The sequence below is a fragment of the Mustela lutreola genome, chromosome X, assembly GCF_030435805.1.
Source record: "Mustela lutreola isolate mMusLut2 chromosome X, mMusLut2.pri, whole genome shotgun sequence".
In the NCBI taxonomy this organism is placed as follows: domain Eukaryota; kingdom Metazoa; phylum Chordata; class Mammalia; order Carnivora; family Mustelidae; genus Mustela; species Mustela lutreola.
In genome coordinates this window covers 44,656,500-44,681,841 of record NC_081308.1, presented here as the reverse complement: position 1 = coordinate 44,681,841, position 25,342 = coordinate 44,656,500, and the positions used below count along the sequence as shown (strand labels likewise).

The 25,342-nt window shown below is 40.1% G+C and overlaps 1 pseudogene; it reads right to left on the bottom strand.

The window, feature by feature from the left end:
- Positions 1-22: 22 nt before the first annotated feature.
- Positions 23-25,342, bottom strand: LOC131820939 (uncharacterized; annotated as a pseudogene).

Below are 25,342 nucleotides of genomic sequence, written 5' to 3'. Positions count from 1 at the left end.
ACAGTGTTCTTTGTAGCCAGCTTCACTGGACTCCTGGCTTGCTTTCTGCAGTGTTGTTTGCCGCCACCAGGCTCCTGACCCTGGCTTGGACTAATACGCAGGGTGGAGGTGGGGCGCGCCCGGCGCCAGGACCCGCGGCTGAGCTGGTGAGGGGTAGTAAGGGTGAGGGTGGAGGTGGATGGCGGGGAGAACCCGGAGCAGGGATCTCTGGGCCACTCCGTTTTGCGGTTGGGCGGCCGTCCTTTTCCTTATCCTGTCTGTGGCATCCTCAGCCATATGTGTAAATCTGGCTAACTTGTCACCCTGCTGTGCTGGGTGGAGTGTGGGAATGTAATACAAGGGAGTGCTCGGGTTCTAAGAACTTTTGGGGCTGCCCCTTTATCTGCACTACCCCGGTTGACCACTTGTTGAAAATGAGGCCAAAAGACCCTTCCTGGATCCTAAAAGAACTTTACTGGGGTAACTAACGTCTTGGCAAGGTAGCACCTTCGCCTAAGATTTTTTTTTTTTTTTTTACAACGTCCATAGACGCTTGGAGATTGCCTATATCCTTGCTCATTTTTTGTTGTTGTTCTTGTTGTTGTTGTTGTTTTAATCTTGCTCATTTTGTTACACGTACCTGCCCTGGGACCATGGACATGATTCTGCAGTTCTCTGCGTCCCAGTAATCTTCTATGAGAAAAGGGTAAGAATACACTCTCAAGTGTAGGAGGGAGTGAATTCAAGAACATATCTGAAGTTTTTAACACCGCAGAAAAGAATTGGATTTGTTATATCTATATTATTTCTAAATTCATTTTTCAGTAATTTCCTAAGTTTTAAAACTTGTCATTAGATTTATTTTTAGTTTTCTTCTATGCTAAGTTTCAGGAATCATTCTGGATGCTGGAGGGGGAAAAGCCAGCATAACTTGATCCTTCTCCTTAAGCATCTCAAGTTCTAATGTGGTAGGCAAACAGACAAATTACATGAAAGGGTTTACCATGAAGAATTAGCTGTCTTTTAGGGATATCATGAGAATGTAGAGGAAAGACACAAAGGAAGAAGCTGCATCCTAGGATGGACTGGGGATGAATGGCCAAAGAAGAGACAGGATACCCAAGAAAGCCATCTCCTAGTACGTGTGAAGGAGCTCATCTGTATTTGACAATTTCACTTATCCTTGGGTTCACGTTCTTAATTCTTTCAGTGTAATCCTGAACAACATCTATGCCTTTCGCCTAGAAAATAAATAGCAAGTGCAGGGGGCTCTAGGAAAACAGATGAGGACCAACTGAAAGTATTATTAAGCTTATTTTTCAAATGAGGGAATTGATACACAGAGATGGTCAGAATTTCCCATGGCCCCACCAGAAGTTAATAATAGAGCTGATATGAACTAGATAGCCTGATCCCATTATGGAAGTTCCTTGAAAAATTAAAGATAGGAGTACTATATGATCAGCAATCCCCCTTCCAGATTTCACATATAAATAAGAAAATGGAATATTTGTCTTTCTGTGTCTGACCTATTTCACTTAGCATAATGTCCTCCAAGTTCATCTATGTTGTCCCAAGTGCAGGATTTCCTTCTTTTTAAAGACTGAATAATATTCCATTTTATGCATGTATCCACATATTTTTTTGCCCATCATCTCTTGATGGATACTTAGGTTGCTTCCATACCCTGGCTACTGTGAATATTGCTACAATAAAGATGGGAGTGCAGATAGTTCTTTGAGATAGTAATTTTATTTCTTTCAGATTTATACCCAGAAGGGGGATTGATGGACCATATAGTAGTCCTATTTTTAATTTTTCAAGTAACCTCCATACTGTGCTCCTAAATGGCTGAATCAATTTACATTCCCACCAGCTATGCGCAAGGTTTTTTCCATCTCCTCACCAATACTTATCTTTTTTGAGTTTTTGATAATAATCCTTCTGACAGGTGTGAAGTGATAATCACACTGTGGTTTTCATCTGCATTTCCCTGAAGATTACTGATATTAGTATCTTTTCATTTATCTTTGTCTATTTGTATGTCTTCTTTGAAAAAATGTATATTCAGGTCCTTTGCTCATTTTTAAATGGTTATGTTTTTTGGCTATTGAGTTATATGAATTCATTATATATTTTGGATATTAACCCCTTATCAGATATGATTAGCAAATATTTTCTCCCATTCCATAATTTGCCTTTTTATTTTTTAATTTTTTCCTTTGTTATTCAGAAACATTTTATTTTGATGAAGTCTAACTTGTTTGTTTTTGCTTTTGTTGCTTATGCTTTTGTTGTCAAATAAAAAAAAAAAGTCATTGTCAAGACCAATATCAAGGAGTTTACCCTCTATGTTTTCTGCTAGGAGTTTTATGATTTCAGGTTTTATATTTAAATTTTGAAAACATTTTGACTTTACTTTTGTATATGATGTAAGGGTCTAATTTCATTCCTTTGTATGTGGATATCGAGTTTTTTCAGCACCATTTATTGAAAATACCATCCTTTCCCTGTTAAGTATTCTTGGCTCCCTTGTCAAATATTAGTTGACAATATATGTATGTATTTACTTTGGGGCTTTTTATTCTGTTTCATTGGTCTATGTATTCGTTTTTATGCTAGTACCATATAGTTTTGATAACTGTAGCTTTGTGATAAATTTTAAGTCAATAAGTGTGAGGCATCCAGCTTTGTTATTCTTGCTCAACATTGCTTTAGCTACTTGGGAACTTTTGTGGTTCTATAAAAATTTGGGGATTTTTTTTCTATTTCTGTGAAACATGCCATTGGAATTTTATTTTATTTTTTTAAGATTTTATTTATTTGACAGACAGAGACACAGAGAGAGGGGGGACACAAGCAGGGGGACTAGGAGAGGGAAAGCAGGCTTCCCGTGGAGCAGGGAGCAGCCTGATGCTGGCTGGATGCTGGGATCATGACCTGAGCCTAAGGCAGACACTTAATGCTTAATGACTGAGCCACCCAGGCGCCCCACCATTGGAATTTTGAAAGGGAATATACTAAATCTATGGATTGCTTTGGGTAAAATGGACATTATAACAACATTATTTTTTCTAATCCATGAACACCAAATATATTTCCATTTATTTGTGTCCTCCTCAATTTGTTTCATTAGTTTTATAGTTTTCAGAGTACAGATCTTTAACTTCCTGGTTAAATTTACTCCTAAGTATTTTATTCTTTTGATACTATTGTAAATGGGGTTGTGTTCTTAAGGTATAAGAACTTTATACCTTAAGTTTATTTAGTAGTTTATTTTTAGTATATAGAAACAAGGGGAATTTTGTATGTTGATTTTGTACCCTGCAGCTTTTCTGAGTTCATTTATTTAGTTTTGACAGGTTTTTGTAGAATCTTTCAGAATTTCCCTCTATAAGATGCCATCTGCAAATAGCTACAATTTTGCTTCTTCTTTTAGGATTTGGTTGTTTTTCCCCCCTGTCTTGCCAAACTGCTCTGGCTAGAATTTCTAGAACTATGTTGAATAGAAGTGATGATAGTAGGCACCCTTGTCTTATTCCTGATGTTAGAGGAAAAGATTTCAGCTTTTTCCTGTGTATGATGTTCTGTGTCACATATGCTTTTATTTTGTTGAAGTACATTCCTTCTATACCTAATTTGTTGAGAGCTTTTATCATGAAAGAATGTTGAATTTTGTCATATGCTTTTACTGCATCTATTGAGATTATGTGATCTTTATCTTTCATCTTGGTAATGTGGCGTATCACATTTATTGATTTTCATAGGTAGAAGCATCCTTGTATCCTAGGAATAATACTAAATTAATCTTGTTGTACAATCCTTTTAATGTGCTGTTGAATTTTCTTTTCTAGTATTTTATTGAAGAGTTTTGCATCTATATCAGTCAGTGATACTGTCCTTTAATTTTCCTTTCTTGTAGTGTCCTTGTCTTTGTTATTAGGATAACAAATCCTTTACAAATGAGTTTGGGAATCTTCTTGCCTCTTCAATTTTTTGGAAGAGTTTAAGAAGGATTGGTATTCTTTCTTTTTTTTTTTTTTCCCAAGATTTATTTATTTATTTAACAGAGACTGAGAGCACAATCTGGCAGAGCAGCAGGCAGAAGGAAAGGGAGTAGCAGAATCCCACAGGAGCCAGACGTGGGACTAGACCCCAGGACCCTGGGATCATGACTTGAGCTGAAGGCAGCTGCTTAGCCAGCTGAGCCACACAGGCACCCAGGATTGGTATTCTTTCTTAAATGTTTGGTAGAAATTACTAATAAAGCCAAAATTGTAAATTAAAACTACAGTGAGATACTGCTACACACTTCTTAGAAAATCCCAAACACTGACAACACCCAATGCAGAAAAGGATGTGGAGAACCAGGAACTGTCATTCATTGCTGTTGAGTATAAGAAATTTTATGACCACTTTGAAAGACAGTCTTGCAGTTTTCAAAGCTATTGATTTTTTTATCCACATCCTTGTTTCTGTTGACATTAAACTAAAACTTACTTGAGGTATCTCATGGAGATTAAAAGAGATATGGTATACAGAATGCCTTGTAGACATTTAGAATAACCATCAATGGGACATATAATTATTTACTGGATACTGTTAGAAAAGAGTAGACCTGGAGCACCTGGGTGGTTTAGTCAGTTAAGCGTCCAAATCTTGATCCTGGCTCAGGTCTTGGTCTTGAGGTTGTGAGTTTGAGCCTGGCATTGGGCTCCATACTGGGTGCAGAGCCTACTTAAAACAACAACAACAACAACAACAACAACAACTAATGCATCTTTAATTATAGTCTATAACATTGTTCAGATAGGTTTGTTAAGGTCTTAAAACATTCAATTTCACAGAACCCTAAACATTCTATTGTACTAGGAATAATTTTTTTTTCTGCCTAGATTTTAGCTCAGAGTCAGATCACAGAATCCCTGATTTCAGAAGTTGATGTGATCATCAGCAATTCATTATTAAATAACCTCTCTGAGATGATTAAGTTCTCTGGGCCTCAGTTATAACTTAGGTAAACCAGATAAGAATAATGTCTACTTTGTAGAATTGTTGTCATAATTAAAAAAAAACAGGCATTTAAAGTTTTCAGCCTTGTGTGTGGTGTATGATGAGTTCTCAGTAGTGGAAACAGTCATTATTAAATGTTATTAGTAACATGAAGTAGGATTATGATTTCTCTCGTTTGTACCTTTCAATCTAAGACATCTAGTAAGACACGAGGTACTGTAACAAAGGCATATAGAAGAATAGAAGAAGCATCTGCTTTTAAAAATTTATAATCTACTTAGTGCAAAAATATTTTTAAACTATTTTTTAAGATGTTATTTATTTATTTGTCAGAACACACACAAGCAGGGAGAGCGGCAGACAGAGGGAGAAGCAGGCTCCCCTGCTGAGCAAGGAGCATGATGCAGCACTCGATCCCAGGACCTTGGGATCATGACCTGAGCTGAAGGCAGACACTTAACTGACTGAGCCACCCAGACATCCCCAGTACAAAATATTTTTTAAAAGAGTGAAGAATGAAAGATAAAAGTTGGGGAATGAATTCTTCTTAAAATAAGAATACTAATTAATAAATGCAGCATACAATGTCACAATTGATTTAGGCCAGGATAATCAATGAATGATAAAATCATCAAGTTAAATATTATTAGAGAATAAGGTATTGAAGTTGACCCACAGATGACTTAATAATTACTAAGAGAATAGATGCATTTAACTGGAAAGATAGTTGGTCACCAGTTTAACCAAGATTGAGGTAAACTGACATTATATGCCTTTTGATGTACAGTGTTAAATATATAATTCCACTTATGTAGTATTTTTGCCAAAAATGTTTAACTAGAATCTAATCATGAAGAAACTGAAAAATATAGATTGTGGGACATTCTAAAGGAAAATTGGCTGCAGCATTCAAAAGTCCAATGTCATGAAAAACAAACAAAAAGATGTTGAGGGATTTGTTCTAGAAATTCTGGGATCATGACCTGAGCCGAAAGCAGACACTTAACCCACTGAGCCACCCAGGCATCCCTAAAGATTTTATTTTTAAATAATCTCTATATCTAACATGGGTCTCGAATTCACAATTCCAAGATTAAGAGCTACAGGGGCGCCTGGGTGGCTCAGTGGGTTAAAGCCTCTGCCTTTCGCTCAGGTAATGATCTCAGGGTCCTGGGATCGAGCCCCGCATCGGGCTCTCTGCTCAGCGGGGAGCCTGCTTCCCCCTCTCTCTCTGTCTGCCTCTCTGCCTACTTGTGATCTCTGTCTATCAAATAAATAAATAAACAAACAAACAAAAAAAAGAGCTACGTGTGCCACAGCCAGCCAGCCAGGTGCCCCTTTGGGTACTCATTTTAGTCTTCTTTCAGTTATTTCAAATTTTCTGTAAGTTTGAAATTTTTCAAAATTAAGAGTAGAAGGTAGATATTTAGTTCAGTTGCCTAGCATCAACTATAATCCATAAAAATAGAAGCCAATTATCTACTAGTTTCCTAAATATTATATTGAAACTTGTGAATTGTTTTTAACAACCTCAAAGATGCAGCACATGCCAAGGCAGAAAACAAAGAAAATACATGAAAAAACCCTCATGTATGCAACTTGGACAGATGCAAGTATTAATGCTCACTCTAAAAGAAAAATTGTATATAATTTAATAGTAGAAATAAATGTTTCTAAATAAATAAGTATATCATTTTCCCTTGGGAGGAGACATCATCTCAAGAAAACAATTAAATGGAAAACTTTAGAATATAGTTCTTACACAGTTATCCCCTAACTGATTTACATATGTCTCTTGAAATCTCAGAATCATAACTAGAGTATTTTTGTATATTCATTGCCCATCTAGTGTTTGGCCAACCCATACATTAGAAAATTATTCACTTTCTTTGTCTGTGTATAGTGACATTCAGAACGCACATATTACTTATAGGCATTTTGTGGAGGTAAACAAGACTACCAGTCCTCCACTAGTTGGTTGATCAAAGAATGTTACTCATTCTTTTTTCCCACATTCCCTCACCCTGCTTTATTTCTTTTCTTTAGTTATCCTAGTTTGAGGAATATTTATGATTCCTTGGACAAAATGCCTCAATCACCACAGAATCAAGTTTTCTTCATCAATTCATGCAGCTTCTGAAGACAAGGTAAAGCTTTAGTGGAGGTCAATGAACCCAAAAGTCAGGTTATAAGTTAAAGCTTCAGTTTGCCAGATGGATTTCCCTGAATTTATAGTTCCCCACAATTTGCAGTATTTCTCTCTAGGTCAGAAGTTCATAAGTCCATTTCATGGGATTAGAGAGGTCAAAATTACTTTTATAATAATATTAAAAGTTAGTTGCCTTTTTTACTCTCATTCACTCTCTAATAGCAGATTTTTCCAGATATGAAAGGAACTGTAATGACTTCCTCACTCTGGCATTTAATGGAAAGTATTTGTATATTCTTGTATTTGAAAAATTTGTCAGTTTTAATTTCTAATATAGTAAAGATTAATTGACATGATTCACATAAGCTAAAGCACTTCGACATCTTCAAAAGTTTTTAAGAGTTTAAAGGGTTTTTGAGACCAAAATATTTGAGATGTATTGCTCTAGTTTATTCATTAAAAAAAAATATTGAAAGCACATCATTGACCATGTAACAGGCTTCTGTGACATATGATGGGAATACAAAGACACCTCTAACCATTTATAAAAACCTACTATGAAGTAATACTGTAAGTTGGGAGGCTTTTGTACCTTACTCAATTTAAACCTCCCAACATAGCTTCAAAATAGTTATTGTCATCTACGTTTTACAAATGAGGAAAGTGAGTACTTAAGACCAAGCCTAAAATCCAGTAGTGTCCTATCAGCATTAAGACCAGTATAAATTCCAGGGGCGCCTGGGTGGCTCAGTGGGTTAAGCCACTGCCTTTGGCTCGGGTCATGATCCCAGGGTCCTGGGATCGAGCCCCGCATCGGGCTCTCTGCTCAGCCGGGAGCCTGCTTCCTTCTCTCTCTCTCTGCCTGCTTGTGATCTCTCTCTGTCAAATAAATAAATAAATCTAAAAAAAAAAAAGACCAGTATAAATTCCATTTCATATATGATGCAGGATATTCAGTCCTCCATGTTCCTTTTCAGTGAAGCCAAAAAGTCAGCAAAACTGGAGTCGGTCTACCTGAGATAAAATTTTAAGGTGAAAAAAAGTTTTATGATGAAAATTATATTGACATTTTAGTAACACTATCTGTAAACACATATAACTTTTTTCTGTTTGACCAGTACTTTCTCTCAGGAGCTATTTGGTTAGGATTCTTAGCGCTTGCAACTATAGGAGGCAGATATTATTACCTACATCGCATAATGTTAGAAGAATTAAGTGAAATAATGTTAGTATCAATTACTATAAACTAATATTAATTACCAACACTTACTAAGTTGATGTAATTGATTGTTCTGAGGTATCTACATTTTCAGAGCTAAACTTTACTGACTGCTTATACTGAGTAAGGCAGTTATTTTTTTGTTTTGTTTTCTTTTGTTGTTTTTTTTCTTAATTTTTTAAAATTTCTTTTCAGTGTTCCAGTTTATTGTTTATGCACCACACCCAGTGCTCCATGCAATACATGCCCTCCATAATACCCACTACCAGGTTCCCCCAATCCACCTCCCCTCCAAATGCCTCAGTCTGTTTCTCAAAGTCCACAGTCTCTCATGGTTCATCTCCCCCTCTAATTTCCCCAACTCACTACTCCTCTCCATCTACCCATGTCCTCTGTGTTATTGCTTATCCTCCACAAAAAAGCAGAACCAATGATAACTGATCCTCAAGGCAGCTGCAAAATATGTCAAATTTTTAAAATTTTTTTAAAATTTATTTTCAGCATAACAGTATTAATTTTTTTTGTACCACACCCAGTGCTCCATGCAATCTGTGCCTTCTCCAATAGCCACCACCTGGTTCTCCCAACCTCCCACCCGATGCCACTTCAAACCACTCAGATTGTTTTTCAGAGTCCATAGTCTCTCATGGTTCACCTCCCTTTCCAATTCCCCTCAACTCCCTTCTCCTAACTCCCCTTGTCCTCCATGCTATTTGTTATGCTCCACAAATAAGTGAAAACATATGATAATTGACTCTCTCTGCTTGACTGATTTCACTCAGCATAATCTCTTCCAGTCCTGTCCATGTTGCAACAAAAGTTGGGTATACATCCTTTCTGATGGAGGCATAATACACCATAGTGTATATGGACCACATCTTTCTTATCCATTTGTCCGTTGAAGGGCATCTTGGTTCTTTCCACAGTTTGGTGACTGTGGCCATTGCTGCTATAAACATGGGGGTACAAATGGCCCTTCTTTTCACTACATCTGTATCTTTGGGGTAAATATCCAGTAGTGCAATTGCAGGGCCATAGGGAAGCTCTATGTCTAATTTCTTGAGGAATCTCCACACTGTTCTCCAAAGAGGCTGCACCAACTTGCATTCCCACCAACAGTGTAAGAGGGTTCCCCTTTCTCCACATCCTCTCCAACACATGTTGTTTCCTGTCTTGCTAATTTTGGCCATTCTAACTGGTGTAAGGTGGTATCTCAATGTGGTTTTAATTTGAATCTCCCTAATGGCTAGTGATGATGAACATTTTTTCATGTGTCTGATAGCCATTTGTATGTCTTCATTGGAGAAGTGTCTGTTCATATCTTCTTCCATTTTTTGATATTATTATCTGTTTTGTGTGTGTTGAGTTTGAGGAGTTCTTTATAGATCCTGGATATCAACCTTTTGTCTGCACTGTCATTTGCAAATATCTTCTCCCATTCCATGGGTTGCCTCTTTGTTTTCTTGACTGTTTCCTTTGCTGTGCAGAAGCTTTTGATTTTGATGAAGTTCCAAAAGTTCATTTTCACTTCTGTTTCCTTTGCCTTTGGAGACATATCTTGGAAGAAGTTGCTGTGGCTGATATCGAAGAGGTTACTGCCTATGTTCTCCTCTAGGAATCTGATGGATTCCTGTCTCATGTTGAGATCTTTTATCCATCTTGAGTTTATTTTTGTGTACGGTGTAAGAGAATGGTCGCGTTTCATTCTTCTACATAGAGCTGTCCAGTTTTCCCAGCACCAATTATTGAAGAGACTGTAGTTTTTTCCACTGTATATTTTTTCCTGTTTGGTCAAAGATTATTTGACTGTAGAGTTGAGGGTCCATATCTGGGCTCTCTACTCTGTTCCAATGGACTGTGTGTCTGTTTTTATGCCAGTACCAAGCTGTCTTGGTGATCACAGCTTTGTAGTAAAGCTTGAAATCAGGTAACATGATGCCCCTAGTTTTATTTTTGTTTTTCAACATTTCCATGGCAATTCGGGGTCTCTTCTGATTCCATACAAATTTTACGATAATTTGCTCCAGCTCTTTGAAAAATACCGGTGGAATTTTGATCAGAATGGCATTAAAAGTATAGACCCTCCCAAAAAGGAGAATTTCAGACCAATATCACTGATGAATATGGATGCTAAGATTCTCAACAAGATCCTAGCAAACAGGACCCAACAACACATTAAAAAGATTATCCACCATGACCAGGTGGGATTCATCCCTGGGCTACAAGGATGGTTCAACATTCGCAAATCTATCAATGTGATAGAAGAAATTAATAAGAGAAGAGAGAAGAACCACATGGTCCTCTCAATTGATGCAGAAAAAGCATTTGACAAAAGCCAGCATCCGTTTCTGATTAAAACACTTCAAAGGATAGGGATAGAGGGAACATTCCTGACGTTCATCAAATCTATTTATGAAAGACCCACAGCAAATATCATCCTCAATGGGAAAAAGCTTGCGTCCTTCCCGTTGAGATCAGGAACATGACAAGGATGCCCACTCTCACCACTCTTGTTCAACATAGTGTTAGAAGTCCTAGCAACAGCAATCATACAACAAAGAGAAATAAAAGGTATCCAAATTGTCAATGAAGAAGTCAAACTCTCTCTTCGCAGATGACATGATTCTTTATATGGAAAACCCAAAAGATTCCACCTCCAAACTACTAGAACTCATACAACAATTTAGCAACGGGGAAGGATACAAAGTTAATGTACAGAAATCAGTGGCTTTCTTATACACTAACAATGAAAATACAGAAAGGGAAATTAGAGAATCAATTCCATTTACTATATCACCAAGAACCATAAGATACCTGAAAATAAACCTAACCTAAGAGGTTAGTTGAGGAACTACAGGACGCTCATGAAAGAAATTGAAGTAGACAAAAAAAGATGGAAGACCTTTCCATGCTCTTGGATCAGAAGAATAAACATTGTTAAAATGTCTATACTGCCTAGAGAAATCTATACTTTTAATGCCATTCCGATACGGCAAACATTATTATCTAATTTATGGATGAAGAGAATGTGTTACAGAGATGTTCAAAGAATATCCCACAGTCACACTGAAATTCAGCAATGAAGCTGATATGAACCAGGCAGCCTCACCCCAGGGCATGCTCTGTGAGTCAGTTTATTGCAAGGAGGACAGAGAACTTGGCCAGGCTCCTCAAGTATAAAGTTGGGGGTGGAGACTCAAGTCCAGATATGTAGGACCTCAAATCTCTCTAATCTTAACCTATGCCTACCTTGTCATTCTTGCTGCATTAGGTGTTCAGTAAACAGTAACCCCTTCTCCTAAGTCTACTTCATTGGCACTGTCCAGTGAGCAGTTCTTTATTTTCCACCTACTGCATATTAGTCTCTGTGCCCTGGGGTGAGAGAGAAGAATTAGGCATACTTCTTTTTAAAAATTTTTAAAATATTTTTATGAACATATAATGTATTATTAGTCCCAGGGGCACAGGTCTATGAATTGCCAGGTTTACACACTTCACAGCATTCACCATAGCACATACCCTCCCCAGTGTCCATAACCCCACACCCTCTCCTGACCCACCCCGCCTCCCAGCAACCATCAGTTTGTTTTGTGAGATTGACTCTCTTATGGTTTGTCTCCCTCCTAATCCCATCTTGTTTCATTTATACTTTTCCTACCCCGCAAAACCCCCACATTGCCTCTCTACTTCCTCATGTCAGGTAGAGCATATGATAGTTGTCTTTCTTCCATTGACTTATTTCACTAAGCATAATACCCTCTAGTTCCATCCCTGTCTTCACAAATGGCAAGATTTCTTTCCTTTGGATGGCTGCATAGTATTCCATTATATATATATACCACTTCTTCTTTATCCATTCATCTGTTGGATGGACATCTAGGTTCTATCCATAGTTTGGTTATTGTAGACATTGCTGCTATAAACATTCGGGTGCACGTGCCCCTTCGGATCACTACATTTGTATCTTTAGGGTAAATACCCAGTAGTGCAATTGCTGGGTTGTAGGGTAGCTCTATTTTCAACTTTTTGAGGAACCACCATTCTGTTTTCCAGAGTGGTTGCCCCAGCTTCCATTCCCACCAACAGTGTAGGAGGGTTCCTATTTCTCCGCATCCTCGCCAGCATCTGTCATTTCCTGACTTGTGAATTTTAGCCATTCTGACTGGTGTGAGGTGATATCTCATTGTGGTTTTGATTTGTATTTCCCTGATGCCGAGTGATATGGAGAACTTTTTCATGTGTCTGTTGGCCATCTGGATGTCTTCTTTGCAGAAATGTCTGTTCATGTCTTCTGTCCATTTATTGATTGGATTATTTGTTCTTTGGGTGTTGAGTTTGCTAAGTTCTTTCTAGATTTTGGACACTAGCCCTTTATCTGATATGTCGTTTGCAAATATCTTCTCCCATTCTGTCAGTTGTCTTTTGGTTTTGTTAACTGTTTCCTTTGCTGTGTAAAAGCTTTTGATCTTGATGAAATCCCAATAGTTCATATTTGCCCTTGCTTTCCCTGCCTTTGGTGATGTTCCTAGGAAGATGTTGCTGCAGCTGAGGTTGAAGAGGTTGCTGCCTGTATTCTCCTCAAGGATTTGGATGGATTCCTTTCTCACATTGAGGTCCTTCATCCACTTTGAGTCTATTTTCTTTTTTTTTTAATTTTTAATTTTTTATAAACATATATTTTTATCCCCAGGGGTACAGGTCTGTGAATCGCCAGGTTTACACACTTCACAGCACTCACCAAAGCACATACCCTCCCAATGTCCATAACCCCACCATCCTTCTACCAACCCCCTTCCCCCCAGCAACCCTCAGTTTGTTTTGTGAGATTAAGAGTCACTTATGGTTTGTCTCCCTCCCAGTCCCATCTTGTTTGATTGATTCTTCTCCTACCCACTTAAGCCCCCATGTTGCATCACCACTTCCTCATATCAGGGAGATCATATGATAGTTGTCTTTCTCTGCTTGACTTATTTCGCTAAGCATGATACCCTCTAGTTCCATCCATGTTGTTGCAAATGGCAAGATTTCATTTCTTTTGATGGCTGCATAGTATTCCATTGTGTATACATACCACATCTTCTTGATCCATTCATCTGTTGATGGACATCTAGGTTCTTTCCATAGTTTGGCTATTGTGGACATTGCTGCTATAAACATTCGGGTGCACGTGCCCCTTCGGATCACTACATTTGTATCTTTAGGGTAAATACCTAGTGGTGCAATTGCTGGGTCATAGGGCAGTTCTATTTTCAACATTTTGAGGAAACTCCATACTGTTTTCCAGAGTGGTTGCACCAGCTTGCATTCCCACCAACAGTGTAGGAGGGTTCCTATTTCTCCGCATCCTCGCCATCATCTGTCATTTCCTGACTTGTTGATTTTAGCCATTCTGACTGGTGTGAGGTGATATCTCATTGTGGTTTTAATTTGTATTTCCCTGATGCCGAGTGATATGGAGAACTTTTTCATGTGTCTGTTGGCCATCTGGATGTCTTCTTTGCAGAAATGTCTGCTCATGTCCTCTGTCCATTTCTTGATTGGATTATTTGTTCTTTGGGTGTTGAGTTTGCTAAGTTCTTTATAGATTTTGGACACTATTCCTTTATCTGATATGTCGTTGCAAATATCTTCTCCCATTCTGTCAGTTGTCTTTTGATTTTGTTAACTGTTTCCTTTGCTGTGCAAAAGCTTTTGATCTTGATGAAATCCCAATAGTTCATTTTTGCTCTTGCTTCCCTTGCCTTTGGCGATGTTCCTAGGAAGATGTTGCTGCGGCTGAGGTCGAAGAGGTTGCTGCCTGTGTTCTCCTCAAGGATTTTGATGGATTCCTTTCGCACATTGAGGTCTTTCATCCATTTTGAGTCTATTTTTGTGTGTGGTGTAAGGAAATGGTCCAATTTCATTTTTCTGCACGTGGCTGTCCAATTTTCCCAACACCATTTATTGAAGAGGCGGTTTTTTTTTTTTTTCCCATTGGACATTCTTTGCTGCTTTGTTGAAGATTAGTTGACCATAGAGTTGAGGGTCTATTTCTGAGCTCTCTATTCTGTTCCATTGATCTATGTGTCTGTTTTTGTGCCAGTACCATGCTGTCTTGATGATGACAGCTTTGTAATAGAGCTTGAAGTCCGGAATTGTGATGCCACCAACTTTGGCTTTCTTTTTCAATATCGCTTTGGCTATTCGAGGTCTTTTCTGGTTCCATATAAATATTAAAATTATTTGTTCCATTTCTTTGAAAAAGATGGATGGTACTTTGATAGGAATTGCATTAAATGTGTAGATTGCTTTAGGTAGCATAGACATTTTCACAATATTTATTCTTCCAATCCAGGAGCATGGAACATTTTTCCATTTCTTTGTGTCTTCCTCAATTTCTTTCATGAGTACTTTATAGTTTTCTGCGTATAGACAGCTTTGTAATAGAGTTTGAAGTCTGGAATTGTGATGCTACCAACTTTCGCTTTCTTTTTCAATATTCCCTTGGCTATTTGAGGTCTTTTCTGGTTCCATATAAATTTTAGGATTATTAGTTCCAGTTTTTTGAAAAAAAAACATGATGGGATTTCGATAGGGATTGCATTAAATGCGCAGATTGCTTTAGGTAGCATAGACATTTTCACAATATTTGTTCTTCCAATCCAGGTGCATGGAATATTTTTTCCGTTTTGTTGTGTCTTTATCAATTTCTTTCATGAGTACTTTATAGTTTTCTGAGTACAGATTCTTTGCCTCTTTAGTTAGATTTATTTCTAGGTATCTTATGGTTTTGGGTGCAATTGTAAATGGGATTGACTCCTTAATTTCTTTCCAATGTCTTGTTGTTGGTGTAGAGAAATGCAACTGATTTCTGTGCATTGATTTTATATCCTGACACTTTACTGAATTCCTGTACAAGTTCTAGCAGTTTTGGAGAGGAGTCTATTGGGTTTTCCACATAAAGTATCATATTATCTGCAAAGAGTGATAGTTTGACTTCTTTCCCAATTTGGATGCATTTAATTTCTTTTTGTTGTCTGATGGCTGAGGCTAGTACTTCTAGTACTATGCTGAATAGCAGTGGTGATAATGGACATCCTGTCGTGATCCTGACCTTAGTGGAAAAGCTTTCAGTTTTTCTCCATTGAGAATGATATTTGCAGTGGGGTTTTCATAGATGGCTTTGATGATATTGAGGTATGTGACCTCTATCCCTACACTTTGAAGAGTTTTGATCAGGAAGGGATGCTGTACTTTGTCAAATGCTTTTTCAGCATCTATTGAGACTATTATATGGTTCTTGTTCTTTCTTTTATTAATGTATTGTATCACATTGATTGATTTGCAGCTGTTGAACCAACCTTGCAACCCTGGAATAAATGCCAGTTGGTCGTGGTGAATAATCCTTTTAATGTACTGTCAGATCCTATTGGCTAGTATTTTGGTGAGAATTTTCGCATCTGTGTTCGTCAAGGATATTGGTCTGTAATTCTCTTTTTTGATGGGATCCTTGTCTGGTTTGGGGATTGCGGTGATTCTGGCCTCATAAAATGAGTTTGGAAGTTTTCCTTCCATTTCTATTTTCTGGAACAGTTTCAGGAGAATAGGAATTACTTCTTCTTTAAATGTTTGGTTGAATTCCCCTGGGAAGCCCTCTGGCCCTGGGCTTTTGTTTGTTTGGAGATTTTTGATGACTGTTTCAATCTCCTTACTGTTTATGGGTCAGTTCAGGTTTTCTATTTCTTCATGGTTCAGTTGTGGTAGTTTATATGTCTCTAGGAATGCATCCATTTCTTCCAGATTGTCAAATTTGTTTGCGTAGAGTTTCTCATAGTATGTTCTTATAGTTGTTTGTATTTCTTTGGTATTGGTTGTGATCTCTCCTCTTTCATTCATGATTTCATTTATTTGGGTCCTTTCTTTTTTCTTTTTGATAAGTCTGGCCAGCGATTTATCAATCTTTTTAAATCTTTCAAAGAACAAGCTCCTAGTTTTGTTGATTTTTTCTTTTTTTTTTTTTTTGGTTTCTATTTCACCGATTTCTGCTCTGATCTTTATTGTTTCTCTTCTCCTCCTAGGGTTCTTTCTCCAGCTCCTTTAGATGTAGGCTTAGATTGTGTATTTGAGACCTTTCTTGTTTCTTGAGAAAGGCTTCTATCACTATATATTTTCCTCTCAGGACTGCCTTTGATGTGTCCCACAGATTTTGAACCATTGTGTTTTCATTATCATTTGTTTCCATGAATTTTTTCAATTCTTCTTTAATTTCCTGGTTGACCCATTTATGCTTTAGAAGGATGCCGTTTAGTTTCCATGTATTTGGGCTCTTTCCAAATTTCCTCTTGTGATTGAGTTCTAGCTTCAGAGAATTGTGGTCTGAAAATATGCAGGGTATGATCCCAATCTTTTGGTGCTGGTTGAGACCTGATTTGTGACCCAGGATGTGATCTATTCTGGAGAATGTTCCATGTTCCCTAGAGAAGAATGTTTATTCTGTTGCTTTGGGTTGGAATGTTCTGAATACATCTGTGATGTGTATCTGGTACACTGTGTCATTCAAGGCCTTTATTTCCTTGTTGAGCTTTTGCTTGTATGATCTGTACTTTTCAGTGAGGAGAATATTAAAGTCCCCTACTATTGTTGTATTATTTTTGATGTGTTTCTTTGATTTTTTAAATGGTTTATATAGTTGGTTGCTCCCATGTTAGGGGCATAGATATTTAAAATTGTTAGACCTTCTTGTCGGACAGACCCTTTGAGTATGATATAGTGTCCTTCCTCATCTCTTATTATAGTCTTTGGCTTAAAATCTAATTGATCTGATATAAGTTTTGCCACTCCTGCTTTCTTCTGATGTCCATTAGCATGGTAAATTCTTTTCCACCCCCTCACTTTAAATCTGGAGGTGTCTTTGGTTCTAAAATGAGTTTCTTATAGGCAGCATATTGATGGGTTTTGTTTTTTTTATCCATTCTGATATCCTGTGTCTTTTGATTGGGGCATTTAGCCCATTAACATTCAGGGTAACTATTGAGAGATATGAATTTAGTGCCATTGTATTGCCTGTAAGGTGACTGTTCCTGTATATTGTCTCTGTTCCTTTCTGATCTACTACTTTTAGGCTCTCTCTTTGCTTAGAGGACCCCTTTCAATATTTCCTGTAGAGCTGGTTTGGTGTTTGCAAATTCTTTCAGTGTTTGTTTGTCCTGGAAGCTTTTTATATCTCCTTCTATTTTCAATGATAACCTAGCTGGATATAGTATTCTTTGCTGCATGTTTTTCTCGCTTAGTGCTCTGAAAATATCATGCCAGCTCTTTCTGGCCTGCCAGGTCTCTGTGGATAAGTCAGCTGCCAATCTAATATTTTTACCATTGTATGTTACAGACTTCTTTTCCCGGGCTGCTTTCAGGATTTTCTCTTTGTCACTAAGACTTGTAAATTTTACTATTAGAATTTTACTATTGTAGAAATTTTACTATTGTAAATTTTACTATTACTATTAGGGTGTGGACCTATTCTTATTGATTTTGAGGAGGGTTCACTGCACCTCCTAGATTTTGATGCTTGTTCCCTTTGCCATATTAAGGAAATTCTCTACAATAATTCTTTCCAATATACCTTCTGCTCCCCTCTTTCTTTCTTCTTCTTCTGGCATCCCACTTATTTTAATGTTGTTTTGTCTTATGGTGTCACTTATCTCTTGAATTCTCCCCTCGTGGTCCAGTAGTTGTTTGTCTCTCTTTTGCTCAGCTTCTTTATTCTCTGTCACTTGGTCTTCTTTATCACTAATTCTATCTTGTCTCATTTCTCCTAGCAGTAAAAGCCTCCATTTTTTATTGTACCTCATTAATAGTTTTTTTTTTTTTTAATTTCAGCTTGGTTAGATTTTAGTTCTTTTATTTCTCCAGAAAGGGCTTTTATCTCTCTGGAGAGGGTTTCTCTAATATCTTCCATGTCTTCTTCGAGCCTGGCTAGAACCTTGAGAATCATCATTCTGATCTCTAGATCTGACATATTACCAAGCTCTGTATTGATTAGGTCCCTAGCCTTCAGTACTGCCTCTTGTTCTTTTTTTGTGGTGAGTTTTTCCGCCTTTTGGTTTTGTCCAGATAAGAATATATGAGGGAGCAAATAAAATACTAAAAGGGTGGCAAAGACCCCAGGAAAATGTTCTTTAACCAAATCAGAAGAGACCCCAAATTGTGCGGGGGAGAAAGGGGATAAAAAGAAGCTCAGAAAAAAGAAAAAAAATTGAAAAAATAAAACAAATAAAAAAAAATATATATATATATATATATATATATATATATATATATATATATATTAGACTGGTGACTAGAACAGGGTCACCCACTTAATTTTTGGAGTATTTGGGTCTCTTAGAAGAAATTACCTCCCAAAATTTTAAAGAATTAAAAACATATATAAGGGTAAACACAATGAAGGGATGGGATATGCCTATAAAGATGAAAAAAATTTTTAATTTCTAAAAAAGGAGTTCATAAAAAGGAGTTGATAAAGTGAGTTGGTTGGAAGAATAAAGAAAAAGAAAGTGGAGAGAATTTGCTCAGGCTGGAGACTAGAACAATCCCGGAGCTAGATTTAGGGTATATTTTGATCTATTAGAAGAAGTTTTACCCCAAATTTTTTAGAAGAAAAATCCCTATGTGTATACAAAAAATAAAGTTAGATACAATGAGGGATAAAATATGACTATAATAATGAAGGTTCAAAAAAGATTATTATTTTTTATGAAAGGTATTGTTAAGATAAACTAGTTAAAAACTATTAAAAAAGGAAAAGGTAAAAGTTTAAAAAAATTAGCAAAGTAAAAAAATAAAATTAAAAAAAAAATTAACTGCAAGACTAAAGAATCATGGGGAGAAGCCATGAATTCCATGCTTTGCTTTCTCCTTTTCTGGAATTCCAGTTCTCCTTGGTAAGTGAACTTGGTCTTGGCTGGATTTCTTGTTGATCTTCTGGGGGAGGGGCCTGTTGTAGTGATTCTCAAGTGTCTTTGCCTGAGGCAGAATTGCACCGCCCTTACCAGGGTCAGGCTAATCTGCTTGGGTTTGCTTTCGGGAATTTTTGTTCCCTGAACGCCTTCCGTAGAGTTCTGTAGGATGGGAATGAAAATGGCAACCTCCCAATCTCCGGCCCAGAGGAGCCGAGAGCTTGGGCCCCACTCCTCAGTGCGCCCTCAGAGAAAAGTGTTCAATCACTCCCGTCTCCCTGGCCTCACTCCGAACTCACCCAGCCTGTGACCAGGCATCTCTGTCTCTGGCACACATCTCCCCCTGAAGTCTCTGAACCCAGCAGATCCCTGAGCTCTTCCAGGAGTGGTCTCCCCGGATCTTGTGGGGACCCTGCTCACAGAGCAGTGACCTGTGCCACAGATTATGGTTCAAGGTAATCCCGAGTTGAGAGCTCACTCCTCGGCTCTGTCTCTGTAGCTGGCCTCCCCACTCTAATACCTGCAAGCTCTGCGACACTCAGACACCTCCAATCCTTCTGTGACCCCGTGTTATACATGAGTTTTCGCATCCGAGAGACCACCAGGGAACCTACACTGATGCAATCACACGAGGGTTTATTTAACAAGCTTAAGCTTGGGCCCAAGTATACCCGACACAGCAGAGTAGGAACTCAGACCCCGAGCTTATTTAAGGCAGGGGTATTAATGGTTCCTGTTACTAAAGCAGGGTGATGACTCCTGTTACTAAAACAGGGTGGGGGTTTCTGGAACCAAGGTAGGGTGGGGCTTCCTGTTACTAAAGCAGGATGAGGGTTCTTAGAACTAAAGTAAAGCAAGGGAAAGTTCAGCCCTTGGGCACAGGGGTCTGAGATGGCTGCTGGAGCTAAGATGGCTGTACTTATGCTAAGGCTAAACCTGAGGTGGGATGGCCTCAATTTTTCTCAGCCTCCACATTTCCCCCTCTCAGAGGAAACTAAGGAAGGACCCAATTATGGGTCCAGGCTGGTCTCAGCAACAAGGTCCAGCGGTTGGTATTGTTGTCGGAGTACCATGAGCTGAACTGTACTGATTCTGTCTTTGACAAAAGTAAGCAACATTAGTGGGATAAGTGAGAATGGCACAGTCTTAGCTTTAGGGGATTGTCCTTGTTGGGTTGACTTTTCCATTCTGGGACAAAGTCCTTGAGAACGGCATGTGGGTCAGCTGGCCAGACGTGGGTGTAGTGGACTCAGGGAGTAATCCCGTCGACCTTGAGAGAGGTAGAAGTGGTCAGGATCATGATGTAGGGTCCCTTCCATCGTGGTTGAAATGTCTGGTATCTCTAGATGTACACCCAGTCACTTGGCTGATATCGATGGGGGTCCGGGGGTGGCCCAGTCTTGTAGAGGGCCCTCAGCTTAGGCCACACCTGTTCATGGGTTTGTTGTAACGTTTGGAGGGAGAAAAGGTGTTGGTGATCATCAAACTCAGCAAGTACCTAGGGTTTTAAATTGGGAATAATAGGTGGAGGAATACTGAACATGATCTCGTAAGGGGTAAGTCCCATCTTATACGGGGAGTTTTGCACCCTATATAGGGCGAAGGGGAGGGGAGTCATCCAATCCCTGCCAGTCTCCAAGGCTAATTTAGTCAAGGTCTCTTTTAATGTTCTGTTCATCCTCTCTACCTGTCCTGAGCTTTGGGGCCTATATGCACAATGTAATTTCCAGTCTGCCCCAAGTACTAGTGCCACTACCTGTATTACCTTAGATACAAATCCTGGTTCGTTGTCTGATCCAACGAACGTTGGAACGTTGGAACGTTGTCTGATCCGTTTCTTGGTCACGGTCTGTGCGGTTTCATGTTTGGTAGGAAATGCCTCTGTTCATCCTGAAAAAGTATTTACAAATACCAGTAAATACCTGTATCTGTATTTTCCAGGTTTTATCTTGGTGACATCTACTTCCCAGTAGGTTCCTGAGTAGTCCCCCCAGAGCAGGGTGCCTGGGTTAGATCCATGGGCGGTGGCATTAATTGGCATGCGTGGAAGCTTGACACAATCTGTTCGATCTTTGTTCGGGAGTCTTTGATAGTGATCTTTGCATGTGGCACCAAGTCTTCCATTTTTTTTTTGTTCCCATGTTGTGTACGCCTATGCATTTGGATAGGAGTCACCATCCCAGTTCCTCTGGTAGGATTATGCTGCTATCTGCAGCTCTCCACCAGCCATGTAGGCATTGTGTCCCAGGCAGATGCCTAATCTATTGTAAGTCTGCGTCAGCGTAGTTGGGGTTGTCTGGCAAGCTCGGTGCTCCTGGATCAGGCAGTGTGGTCACTAAGACATGGTCCACCGAAAGAGCTGCCTTATTTGCCTTTTAAGTCAGCCAGCCTGTTTCCCCTGGCCACTGGCGTGTCTGCTCTTTGATGTCCTAGACAATGGATAATGGCCAGTGCCTTAGGCAGCCAGAGGGCCCTTAGGAGCTCGAGGGTTTCTGCCTTTTTGTTTGTTTGTTTTGTTTTGTTGTTGCTTCAGTTTTTAATCATACAAAATTGTCATTAAATTGCTTGTCCTCTTCATCCACCTGGAATATTACCCATGCCTATAATATAGTTCAGAGATCTGTATTCAGTGGTAGAGAGAATGCCTTGTTTTTAATAGTCTTTCCTTCTGCTGTTAAGAGCCCTCTTTCTCTATAAATGGCTCTGTGGTTGTGGGCTATGGCAAAGGCGTACTGGCTATCAGTATAGATCTTTATCTGCTTGCCTGCTCCCATTGTTAGCACCTTGGTTAGCACAATCAGTTCTGCACGTTGGGCAGAAGTCCCAGCTGCCAATGGTTCTGCCCAGACAGTCTCCATCTCTGTGGTCATAGCTGCCCCCACATACCTGATTCCTTCCCAGACAAAGCTACTGCCATCTGTATACCATATATCAGGTGTCATCTGCATTCGGCAGCGGTTGGTCCTGGAGATCCTCGGCTCTGACTCCATGCATCTGAGCCAGGATTTCTTGGCAGTCATGTAGGAGGTGTCCCTGTCAGGGTTAGGGAGCAGTGTCGCTGGGTTTAGGGCTGTTGGCGCCTAGAACAAATTCTGGTAGGGTTCAAAAGCAAGCTCTGGTAATGGGTCAAGCGGGCATTGCTGATCCATCGGTCCCGGGGTTGTTCAAGTACCCCTTCAATGGCATGTGGGGTAGTGACGTATAGTTCCTGCCCCATAGTCAGCTTATCTGCATCTTTAACCATGGTATCCACTGCAGCAATAATTTTTAAACATGGAGGCCATCCAGCGGCCACAGCATCTAATTTCTTTGAGAGGTATGCCACCGGTCTCTTCCAGGGATCCTATGTATTGAATTAAGACTCCCTTTGCCACCCCTTCCATTTCTTTCACGTAAAGATGGAAGGGCTTAGTCAGATCAGGCAGCCTGAGTGCCGGGGCCAAAAGCAGGGCTTGTTTAAGGCCATTGAAGGCTTTGTCTATGGCCTCAGTCCATAGAAAGTCCTTTTTCTTGTTTTTGTTTCGTGGCCTCATAGAGAGGCTTAGCTATGTCAGTGAAACCTGGGATCCACAATAGGCAGAACCCAGCGACCCTAGGAATTCATATACCTGGCGGACATTTCGAGGCTGTTGGATTCTCCTGACGGTCTCCTTTGTGCATCCGTTAAACATCTTTGTCCATCTTTTAATTTGTACCCAAGGTAGTTCACCTCCATTCTGCATATCTGGGCCTTTTTAGCTGAAGCCCAATATCCCAGAGTTGCTATCGTTTGGAGCAAGTCCTTGGTGTCCTGTAGGCATGTTTCCTGGTCCTCTGCTGCCAACAGGATATCATCTACATATTGTAATAGAGTCATATTAGGGTGTTTGACACAGAACTCACCTAGGTCTTCATGCAGTGTCTCGTCGAAGATGGTGGGCGAATTCTCGAATCCTTGCGGTAGTCGAGTCCAGGTGAGTTGGCCATTGTTGCCCTTCTCTGGGTCCACCCATTCAAAAGCAAAGAGGTCTTGGCTCTTTGGGGCCAAGGGTAAGCTGAAAAAGGCATCCTTTAGGTCTAGCACTGTATGCCAAGTCTTGTCTGGGGGCAAGGTGGAGAGGAGGGTGTAGGGGTTTGGGACCATAGGGTGTATGTCCATCACCCATCGGTTAACTTCCCTCAAGTCCTGGACCAGTCTATAATCATTAGAGTGTGGCTTTCATATCGGTAGCAGGGGAGTGTTCCATGCTGACTGACAAGGCCACAGTATGCCTGAGTCTAGCAGTCACCGGACATGTGGGGTGATCCCCATCCATGCTGTGAGAGGCATGGGGTATTGGCAGACTCTGACTGGTTCTGCTTCTGGCTTTAGTTCAATGTATATCGCTGGCCGATGTTGGGCCAATCCCATTCCCCCAGCTTGGGGAATGGGATTGGCCCAACATCGGCCAGCGATATACATCAGAAACTGGTGGAATGGGATTGGCCCAACATTGGCCAGCGTTTCTGCCCACGCTTGGGGAAACTCCTGCAACCAGTGGTCAATGTCAGTCATTGGTTCTGGGGGCCTTTGGTGAAGATGATATTCATCTTCCAGGTTCATGACAAGCACCTGGATCAGGTGTCCCTCTTTATCCAGAACCTTTGCCCCTTCAGGGTGGAAACTAATTTGGGCTCCCATCTTGGTGAGTAGGTCCTGGCCTAACAGGGGGTAGGGGCACTCAGGAATGACCATGAAGGTGTGGGTTACCTGGCCCATGCTGAGATACACTGTTCTTTGGGTAGTCCATGAATATTGTTTAGTGCCTGTGGTCCCCTGTACCCATGAGGTCTTATTTGCCAACTTCCCTTGAGGTTGTAGCAAGACAGAGTGCTGTGCCCCGGTGTCTACTAGGAATTTAATTGGTTCCCCCTCCACTTTAAGGGTTACCCTGGGCTCGGGGAGGGGTGCCAAACCCCAACTCCCCTAGTCATCTAACTCTTTGACCTCCAAGATAGTAGTGGAAGCCTTTGGTCTTTTGTCGGGGGATTCCTTTAACCAGGGGCAGACCCTTGCCCAGTGGCCTTCTTCCCTGCAATAAGCACACTGGTTTCTATTCAGTTTGGGGCGTTCTCGGTGGGGGCTGTCCCCCTTACCTTCTCCTGAAGCCAGCTTCTTGAGACGTCTCTGCTTTTCATGTGGATCATCCATGGTGGTGACCAGTAGGATCTTAGCCAGGTTCTGAGTCTGACGGTCACTTATCCTAGCCTGTTGCTCCTCAAGGGTCTCTCTGTTATTGTAGACTCTTTCTGCCACCACTATCAGATCCTGTAGGCTCTTCTTTCCTAGTTTTTCTACACTCTGTAATTTCCTTTTAATGTCTGGAGTGGCTTGGTTAACAAAAGCCATAACTATGGCAGCTTTGGTCTCTGGGGCCTCTGGATTCATAGGGGTGTACTGTCTGAATGCCTCCATGATCCTTTCTAGGAATGCCGCTGGACTCTCATCTTTACCCTGTTTTACATCATATACCTTGGCCAGATTGGTAGGCTTGCATGCTGCAGCCTTGAGACCTGCCATTAGAATCTGGCGGTAGACCTGGAGCCTCTCCTTACCTTCTGCCGAGTTGTAGTCCCAAGTGGGGTGAGACAAGGGGAAAACTGCCTTTATGAGATCGGAGTTCTGAGTTGGCTGTCTGTCTTCACCCAGGACAGTCTTCCGGGATTCCATCTGGATTTTCTCTCTTTCCTCAGTGGTAAAGAGAACCTGCAAGAGCCCAGGGAGAATCCGACCGCAACAGCAGCTGGCTCTCCTCACAGAAAGTCATCCCAGGTGGGCTGATGGGTGAAAAGAACAGTATCCAAAAGACCGATCAGATCTTTTGGGTTATCGGAGAACTTTGCATGTTGAGTTCTCCAATTGTATAAATCACGAGTAGAGAATGGCCAATATAACATTGGTTGTCCCCCTGTTTCATCCGGGGGTCCCATGGCACGGAGGGGAAGGACAGTGGAATCGGCCAGTCCCAGGTTTGAGCCTGGGGCCGCTTGATGGGTCCGTCCACATGTCCCTGCCGCTGGCCCATGCAT